Source organism: Miscanthus floridulus, chromosome 8 (assembly GCF_019320115.1).
Source record: "Miscanthus floridulus cultivar M001 chromosome 8, ASM1932011v1, whole genome shotgun sequence".
Taxonomy (NCBI): domain Eukaryota; kingdom Viridiplantae; phylum Streptophyta; class Magnoliopsida; order Poales; family Poaceae; genus Miscanthus; species Miscanthus floridulus.
The window spans coordinates 124,323,314-124,330,258 of record NC_089587.1 but is presented as its reverse complement, the minus strand read 5'-3'; positions in this window follow the sequence as shown (position 1 = coordinate 124,330,258).

The following is a 6,945-nucleotide window of genomic DNA, read 5'->3' as shown; positions in this document are numbered from 1 at the left end:
TGCTTGCATTGCATAAGTTTTCAAATTCAAATATGCATGCTTGTGTGGTGTATGCTAGTTGTAGAACTTGAATGATGATTTGATAACTAGCATGCATAGGATGATAGCTGGACACTTGGTATGCTTTTCAAGTAATGCTAGTACCTTGCTTTTAATGTTGATCTCACAAGGTATCTAGTGTTTTTATTGCCAAGTGATATCTAGCTAACCATGGTGCTAAGGATGAACTTCAAGGTGCAACTCCAATTGATAACACGCTTCAAAGGTTTACTCTATACACCTTAGCATCATCTGGTAGTAATTACTCTCCCACAATTTTAATATATGCAATGTGCGAGCTTCAAATCAAACATTCTAGCACATATGTAGGGGGAGCTAATACTACCATTTTGGCTTTGTGGTACTTGTCCAAAATCATTTTCACATGGTAAAATTGCTTGGGCAAGCAACATAAATCCAAAAGAGCTTAATTTCCAAATCTTTGTAGAGTTGTCATCAATTACCAAAAAGGGGGAGATTGAAAGGTCCTTGTTTGGTTTTGGTAATTGAGTGACAACTTAGGTGGACTAATTGTGTTTATGTGAGATACACAGGTGATTAGTCCATAGGTACATGTGTGTGAGCAACATATGCCATGAAGGTGAAAATGGCTTGGAGATGTTGCAAAGCTCACACATGTGATGATGAAGGAGCTTAAATGCACATGAGCCATGACATTGAGTCATGTGATCAAGGTGGAGAAGATCAAGACAAGACTTGGCTTGATGGACTGGTTGCAAGCGTGAAGGGCAAGTCGGAGGCTTTGGAGTGATGGACCACGTGGCGGTGAAGCTTGAGCAAGACTTGGCACCGATGGAAGATGGCAATGGTGAAGAGCAAGTGAAGTCAAGATCGATGAACCAATATGATCACATGATGATATGAAGTGGATCATATCATTGTTGATCATGTTGGTGCATGTGTTGCATCAACATTGGAGGAGATGGAATGGAATGCACAAGGCAAAGGTATAACCTAGGGCATTTCATTTCACCGGTCATAGGTGTGTAGAGAAGTTTATGACCGAGTTTAGGATAGATGGTTGTACTATCAAGAGGGGCAAACTTGTTTGCATAATGGTCATCTAGTGCCACTCGAGTGATCTAACTTTGCATCGTCGCTAGGATCGAGTGGCGTGGCAAGTTGAGTGGCTAATCCTTTGAAAAATGATTGTGAAAATGCTAACACACATACACATGATGGTGTACACTTGGTGGTGTTGGCACATTTGCAAAGGAGAAGAAGTTGGTGATGAAAACGAGTGAGTCGCGCTGGTTACAGAGTGACCAAACGCGTCCGGTATGGTTACCGGACATGTCTAGTATTTGGCGGCGTACTCAGCGATCGGACGCGTCCGGTCGCCGCACCAGACACGTCCAGTGTGAATCAGAAAAGGCGGTGTTCAGTAGTGTAGTCGATTGGACGCTGGCAGCATCCGGTCCCGTGTGACTAGATGCGTCCGGTCATCGATGGGTGCTTACTGTACTCGACCGGACGCTGAGGCTCAGCGTCCGGTCAGTTTCTAACAGACGTGTCTGGTCGGCCCTAGAGGCTTACTGGACTCAACCAGACATAGCGGGTGAGCGTCCGATCGTTTCGGACTATGCGTTCGGTCGTTTCGGACTATACGTTCGGTCATCTTGTTAGAGAGCCGTTGGAGGCAACGATCTGGCTGCTACCGGACATGTCCAGTATAGCGATCGGACATGTCCAGTATGCACGATCGGTGCGTCCGGTCGGCCCGAAAAATGCCTAGTGAAGGGGTAACGGCTAGTTTAGCCCATGGGGCTATAAATAGAACTGGCCTTCGGCCATGGCTGGTGCTGAGCACCTCGGGGGACTTTGTGTCCATGCTTGAGAGTGCTTAGGAGCCCTCCATCTCACACATACTTGATAGTGATCATCCGATTGTGTGAGTGAGCGATTCTAGTGCGATTGCATCGTGAGGTTGCATCGAGTGGCACTAGGTGATCGAGTTGCAAGCCGGTGGTGCTTGTTACTCTTGGAGGTTGCCACCTCCTAGACGGCTTGGTGGTGGTCTCCATCGAAGCCCGCAAGAAGCTTGTGCGACGCTCCGGAGAAGAGCTTGTGAGGGGCATTGTGCTCGCCCCGCGGGAGCCACGAAGAGCAACTTTAGTAAAGCGTGTTATTGAGCTACCCTCACTTCTAGGGTAGGTTCTTGCGGTGCCTGACGTGCGGGCTTGGAGGGTGATGCCAATTAGCCGCCAAACCACCAAGTGAGCGGTCGACACAATGGGGACTAGCATGTTGGCAAACACGTGATCCTCGGGAGAAAAATCATCGTGTCAACCTTGTTCTTCCCGTTGGTTTGCATCCCCGTTACACAAGCTTGCGATTATTTTCATATGCATTAAGCTTGTGTTGTTGCTCTTGTAATTAGTTAGCTTCTATAGCTTACTAGTTACCTTCTTGCTTGTGTAGCATAGAAGTAGCTCCCTTGTGTGGCTAATTTGGTTTGTGTAACCTTGTTAGTCACATTACTTAGTTTGTGTAGCTAAGTAATTACGCTCTCTAATTTGGCATTGGTTGCCTTGTTATTGAGCATTACTAGTAAGCTTAGGTGGCTTTGTGCTTTTGCTTACTAGCTTGTGTTGGAGCTCTCTTGTTGTTTGAAGTACTAGCGGCATAGGTTTGTGTGACCTTGCTTCTAGAATTGGTTAGGTGAGCTCTAGCTAGCCCGGCACCTTTGTTGCTTAATTAGTATCTTTGAAATGTGCTAGTGAATAAAGATAGAGGGGTGTAGTCTTGGCTAGACTGATAGTTATAATTCAGCATTTGTTTCGGTTAGCCGACGCGATTAAGTTTTAAAAAAGACTATTCACCCCCCCCCCCCCTCTAGACGCCATCTTGACCCTTTAGCGGTTCCAAGAGTGACAGACACATTTGTAGCAGAACAAGGAGCGGGCGGGGAGGCGACGGAGGATCTCAACAACGGCATCGTCCGTGAGGCTTGCTAGTGCGTTTCTCTTGTTGGGGCCTCCTCCATTTTGTCTGTAATGAGATCACTGAAGCGGAAAATAATCCAACAAAGATCCAACATTGAGGTCCACAACTCATGCCAAAGTGCAACTTTAACAACCATTAACAATTTTCATGGTACAACCTCAAACAAATTTAGAGTAGCACCACATAGATATATATAACTCAAACTATAGTAGCAGTTGATGGAGCTATAACCATTACAATTCCAGCTAAATCAAGTCTATCCATCACACTTACAATCAGTACACGAGCTCAGAGCTTCTTCCATAGGAGACAGACAAAGATTAAGAGGACGACAATTACAATAGTTTTGAAGGCAGAAGCAATGGGCATGTTTGTTTGCCTAAATAGATAGGTATAATCAAGCAAGCACTTGACAATTAACATGCCTAGTTGCACACAGGCATTTACAGTAACAAAACTAAACATATGCATAGACAATCAAACAACATTGATCTATTTATACATGTCATGATAGAGAGATACATCATGGAACTTTAGTTACTTCTGTCCTAATGACTCCAACTCCGAGAACAAGGAAACATAGGGAAGATAGTAAGGTCTGCCATTGATTTATGGCAGGATGCCACGTTTCAAAAATGCACTATAACGTGTAGGGATGACATGTACTTTTCTACTATCCATGTTATATGTGATGATGTCAATTTCATCCCCAACCCCAACAAAGAGAAGCAAATTCCATTTTGGGTGATCCGTTGTGTAGTACTGATCAACATCCAAGTAACCAAATTCAATGTTAGTCTCCAAAAGAACATCAAGAGTGCCGATAGTATGCTTCAATGTCCATTTGTTAGTACCATAGTCTTTGAAGCCAGAAGCAATGGGTCTGTTTGTTTGCCTAGATAGATAGGTATAATCAAGCAAGCACTTCACAATTAACAGGCCTACTTGCACACAGGCATTTACAGTAACAAAATTGAACATATGCAAATAACCAAGACAATAGTAGAAAACCAACTAGTGCTACCTCCTAGTTTTTTTCATTATCATATCATTGGCCTAACCCGATCTCCAACACTTGAATGTTTCTTGTATACCTCATGTTCGAGCAAGCACCAAAATAGTAAAGCGAATAGGAAAAGGCAAGAAAGGATACCAGCGGATCGAATCTGTCGCCTCTGTCGTGGCACACAATGGACATGGACGCCAATACCACCACGCTCCACCGGCAAGCCCCACCGCCTAGCCTCCTAAAGGACACCGGAGCCACCATAGCACACTGGGGATCCTCCGCCACCACCGCTAGTCTAACGGGCACAGATTTGTTTTCACTTGAAGGGGAAATATCCAATATAGGTCAACTTGTAGGGCATCCACACAGAGAATATAATACTATAAAGAATCCAAAGATATGCCAATACAACCAGGCATCTAGCGCAATTGTAAAGACCGTGCATTCCTTTCTCCGGGTCCTAGGTTCGACTCCTAGGCATTGAAGTTTTTTTTAATTTATTAAACCCCGGTGGCACAAAAGGTACAAGTGACACGCAAGCCATTGGGTCCCATAGGTTGGATGGAGATGGAGAAAGGTCCCACAGGTACATATGAGCTATTGGGTCCCACAGGTTGGATGGTCCCACTGGTACACATGACACGCAAGCCGTTGGGTCCCACTGGTCGGATGGAGATGGAGAACGGGCCCATAGGTACAGCCATCGGATCCCACATGTCAGATGTTGAAGGGTCTAGTAGGTACACATCGGACAGAGAAAGGACCGGGCAGAGACTTTTATGACGAATTGTAGGCATTACGGATGAGTAACTATAGGTCCCATAGGTACACGTTGGATGGAGATGGGTCCCATAGGTACACGTCGCATGGAAAAAGGATCAAGCGAAGACTTTTATGATGAATTGAAAGCGTCATGGATGAGTAACTGCAGGTCCCACAGGTACTTGTCGGATGGAGAAAGTATCGTGTGGAGATCTATGACGAAGCCATTCGTTATAGATCGAATATTGTTCGTCATAGATAGGTAATTAGTTCAATGATGAATCCCTGTTCGTCACAATTTTAAAGGAGATCGTCATAGATGAGTCACACGAGTGATCTGTGATGGAACTCTGTGTTCTTCTATGATGTTTTTTGTGATGATGCCTAATTTTGTCATAGAAAAGGAGGGTTGCACCATCGTCGCCACTGATCTATGACGAAACAAAAATATTTGTCATAAAAAGCGATCTTCTATGATGTTTTTGGATTCATCATTAATATTTTCATCATAGAAGTGGAGATTTCTAGTAGTGAAATAAACAGGTTAAATTTCAAGAAGGGAAGCAATGCTGGCTACTACCGACAACCTGTCGTCTAACAAAGCTCAAATCGAGGATGGTTTGCTATCAAGAAGGGGAGGATGATGAGGACATGACACCATCGGATATGACCATTGATTATAAGGTTAGCTTATTCCTACATTTGCATAGTAATTTTTAGTAAAATTCATTTGGTTCCACATGTACATGTCACTATTTGATTGTAGGTACAAATGTGTCTCAAAATGCAGGTCCATCAAAGTTGAACTTTTAGGTCATCGGTAGCCCGACAATACTTCATTGGGAAGGCCATAACTATTTCATCCGGAGTGAGTTTGAGGTCCATGAGCACTTGATGGAAATCTTATTTGATAAGCTTTCAAGTAGATCTGGTCCCACATCAATATCACGTTGGCAAGGCCTCCAAATCATCAAGATATTATGTCATTGTTTCTATCGGGAGCTATATCATCATCATGGGCTTGTTATTCATCTTTGGGACCCTGGCCCAAGTGGGAGCACGCCCCAAGGAGAAGGAGACCTCACCAAGGAAGCCCTTGGACGTCCTCCTCCTTAGCCACCTCCTTAGGAGGCCAACAAGGGCATCCAACCCAGGCCGGAGGTCCAGTCAAACTCGAGTTCGAGTCTGCCTCGGCCTTCAGGACCAGTCTGCAATAAAACGGACGCCTATGACGCATTCGGACTCCATTTTCAATGATCCACATATGGATGGAAAGGTAATTTCATAAGCTGGCCAATGGATTTGGTTTGAGGCCCAAATTTGAACAGATTCAATAGGAATCATCGAAACAAGTCAGCGTCCAGAATCTGTCAGGTGTTGCGCCATCGCTTTTGGTCCATTGGGCCGTGTATCATCTTTGAGGCCGTTATGGGGGCACATCCAAGGAGAGCAACGACCCTTAGACCTTATATTCAGCCACCGCCGCCATTATGAGGGTTTGGGTTTTGCTTTAGATCAATCTGTCTTTGAACAGTCGCCGTTATCGGTTTGTGAAACCCCACATTCGAGAGCTTATTCATACATCCGCAATTGTCACTTCACTTGAGTTGCGTTTTATCTTGTTCTTGCTTGTGTTCTTTGATTTATGGTAGGGATTAGCCTTCATGGTGAGGTCAACCGGATTGTGACATGGTTGATAACCAGAAGAGACGTGGTGCTAAGATTGCAGGGTTCGGGTCTTTGTGATCTAAAACCGGACTAGTGTGTCGCTCTCTGACCAAATCGATAGTTATCTGGAACCAGACAGAAGATCAGGAATCACGTCCCCGATTAGTTACAGCACAAGATGATACCGATCGCCTTACATATTTAAAAGTAGATCAAGAAGTATGATATTTTGGGAGTGAAAAATAAAATAGATCAGTGGCGAAGCCAGGCTAGAAGATCACCAGGGTCTTGGCTGAAGCAAGGCGAGGTCAATAGGAGCAAATAACAATGAATCATGTACAGTAATTCTCTCTTTCTTTTTCAAAATCTATCAGGGTCATCTGACCCCAATGACAAGCCTTAGCTCACCCCTGAAATAGATAAAATCAAAGTCATAGTTCACTTGCAAACTTACTTAATTTGATGTGCTACTAATAACCTAATAACCTTAATGTATTGCC